Raw genomic sequence first — 3,740 nt, 5'->3', positions numbered from 1 at the left:
TATTATTATTATTATTATTATTATTATTATTATTATTATTATTATTATTATTATTACTACTACTACTACTACTACTGGATTATTATTATTATTACTGGATTATTATTTGATCCGTATGTGCCACAGAACAAAAATCAACCGGAACATGGCAGGATAAAAAAAATCGTCCAATTTCGACAAGAAACGTGATCTCAATACCATATACGTTTTTGCCAAAATTGGACTATTTTTTTCTAGTCGTTTAGTATTAATATTTTCTGATATTCGTATGCTGTTTGTATAACATTAAAATTATGTGGCATAAGTTCAACATTTGTAGTAAACATTTCCGTGTCTCAAGCCAATAAATAACAAAATTAGCTCAATTAATCAATCCATTTTTTACGATATTTTTATCATCATTTATAAACATTAAACACAATTAGATGTATATCAAAGTCAATCAAATAAAAGTATTTTTTTTGTACTGTAAAGAACAAAAAAAAAAGCACAACCATAAGCACATGTATACAAAAAAAAACTCTAAGAAAAAAAAAAACATCAAGAACGGGAACAGAAAAAGAACAAGGGTGAAGTAATCTTTTCAAAGTATTACCAGGGCCGCCGGAACCGCACCGAACCAATTATTCTCGTTTTTTTTATTACTTTACAAAATACATAATCTTTTACCTATAAATTATATTAATAATTTTTGAAACTCAACGTCATTCAAATGTTTTACCATGTACCGGTACGTGTTTTGTAGTGTACTATAATTAGCCTATGCATTTCAAGCTCCTGATTTGAATTGATTTTTTTTTTAATCTTTGACTTCAGCAAAATTTGCTCACCTTTGCCCCAAACATGCAAAGCATGGGTAGGACATCTAATCGCCCAATAGGGAAGTGGCTCTATAGGTTGCCAGATGCTATTTCCAGGCATCTAGGGTTGTTGTTATCTTTTTTTTTTTTTTGGCACAATATTCTTAAGAGTTGGGGCTTAGCGGAATGGTTAATTATCCTCGGTAGTATGGGAGGTAGAGCTGTTGGCTCAGTATCCTTTTATAGACATATTTAAACATAATATTTACATTGAAATAGCCGATTGTAGGGGTCGGCTCAGAGTAGAAAATTTAGTAAACTGTAAACAATATATTAGATAACGCAGGTAAAATTATCCCCCCACAAGTCACCCCCGGTATTTATAATTTATTTATAAAATAATAATTTATATATTAAAAAGTGACTAAACTACTTGGTAAAAACTACCCCAGCCGAACACCTTCCCAGTATTTATGAGTGAATTTTCTATTGTTTTCCTCTGTTTATAATGTAATGTAATGTATGGCTGCTCAAATCAGTAAGAAGAAAATGCCATATAAGGGCACTTCCTCAAGAAATGTCTTTATATTTGAAGTCGGAAAACATCAGTGTCGGCGCCACCAGCGGAGGTGAGGGATAGATGATCTTGGGAAACGGGATCTTGGACTTCCCATCGAAAAATTTCGTAGCGAACACATACTTTTACGGTCTCAGAGTGAAATTTCCTGTTATGGATTGTCGAGAAATTTGGATCTTCATATCTGGCGCCGTCACTGCACGTCCGATTGGTGCTGTGGGAGGGCCTGGTGGTGAGGTTTCGTAGGATCTACGCCTTATTGTCGAAATCCAGTTTGCCGAATCCCAGATTGCATAAACCCAGTTTACCGAAAGTCAATCAAAAGCAGAGAAACATTAAAAACAGCATGTAATTAAAATGTAATTTACTGGAGTAAAACATTGATAGAAAGTGTTGGGAATGATGTTTCCATTAGATCTGTTTTACAGTCTAGGGGGAGTTTATTCGAGGGAAAAATACACGCAACGGGGTGTTTTTGAAAGGGGCGTTTATTCCAAATGAGACTCTAGAAGGGGCATTTAATCAAAGCGGAGCGTTTACACGGGTACAAATAGGGGAATGTAAATATGGCTCTTCCTTGATCCACCCATCATGTTTTTAAAAGCATAGTATGCTGTACTTTTGTACGATGGTGAACGGAAAATGGTTCAGCAAACTGGCTTCCGGCAAACTGGGTTGTCATTATTTCGGTGAACTGGATTCGGCAAACTGTGTTTCGGCAAAGAGGCCATTAATTTCGGCAATCATGGGTTTCGGCAAACTGGATTTTTACAAAATGGTCGGATAACGTTTCGGCCCCAGTGCTAGACCAATTCGAGGGTGGACGCTAATAAGGGGTGAGCGCTAGACTAATAATTTGTAGGTTTAGCCTGGTAGGGCACTACTGTCCTTGACAGCAATTTTCCTTCATATACCTGGTTGGCACCTGTCTCATAATATCCAAATTATGGTTGAGACAATTGCGCGTATGTGAAATACCGGAACTGTGTCGTAAACACGTAGTCGCAAAAACATCTTCTAAAATATTTAATTTTGGAATGGTGTTTCTTATAAGTAAGAAAATATACATATAGGTAAGTTGAGAGTGTACCATACTGTAGTTGTACAAGCCTGTATGCCTTCATAGTGTTAGATTTAATTGCGGTATCCATTGTTGTGTTGTTGTTCAGGCTTACGTTTTCAGACTGGAGACTGTGCTCTGAAATTGTTTTGAGTCTTTTTCATACAATGGCATTAAACCGGAATATCTGAGTGAAAATGTAAACAGCAGTAAAAAAACAGAGCTAAAGATTTGTTGTTGTGTAATGACATACCGTATAGTCGTGACACATGTTTTTGCAACCTACATTTAACAATGTAAATCTAAGTACTCTTTAAAAGTAGGCTAAGTGAAATCATTTAATTCAATTTATTAAATTATAATATTATTTATATAATGACTTAAAAAAGGTTCCGTGGGTCGTAAAATGCGTTTTAAATACAGTAGGCCTATTATAACATCGCTATATATAAATCCATGATCTTAATGGCGTTAATGTTCTCAAAATCATTGTTTGTATATACATTCTATATAATTTTTCTATCTAAATCATTTTAATTAATTTAATAAAGTGTAACATTATTTATATAGTGACTTAACACGATCTATGGGTCATAAAACTTTGATTTAAATAGGCCGATTAAAATCGCATAAAATACACATTCATAAAAATAGAATATTGCAGCGTAAAGTGGTCCTAATGCCGTTAATGTTCACAAAATCTATATGTATTTATACAGTTTAATATTATTTCCTGCATTGTATTCGTTTTTATATATATTTATCAGAATTATTGTACACATCTCTCAAGAAATGTCTTTATATTTGAAGTCGGAAAACATCAGTGTCGGCGCCACCAGCGGAGGTGAGGGATAGATGATCTTGGGAAACGGGATCTTGGACTTCCCATCGAAAAATTTCGTAGCGAACACATACTTTTACGGTCTCAGAGTGAAATTTCCTGTTATGGATTGTCGAGAAATTTGGATCTTCATATCTGGCGCCGTCACTGCACGTCCGATTGGTGCTGTGGGAGGGCCTGGTGGTGAGGTTTCGTAGGATCTACGCCTTATTGTCGAAATCCAGTTTGCCGAATCCCAGATTGCATAAACCCAGTTTACCGAAAGTCAATCAAAAGCAGTGAAACATTAAAAACAGCATGTAATTAAAATGTAATTTACTGGAGTAAAACATTGGTAGAAAGTGTTGGGAATGATGTTTCCATTAGATCTGTTTTACAGTCAAGGGGGAGTTTATTCGAGGGAAAAATACACGCAACGGGGTGTTTTTGAAAGAGGCGTTTATTCCAAATGAGGCTCTAGAA

This window comes from Anneissia japonica, unplaced genomic scaffold, assembly GCF_011630105.1.
Source record: "Anneissia japonica isolate Jap-2015-1 unplaced genomic scaffold, ASM1163010v1 scaffold288191_len216021_cov166, whole genome shotgun sequence".
NCBI classification, from domain to species: Eukaryota; Metazoa; Echinodermata; class Crinoidea; order Comatulida; family Comatulidae; genus Anneissia; species Anneissia japonica.
The sequence above is the reverse complement of the archived record's forward strand: the minus strand, read 5'-3'. Positions refer to the sequence as shown.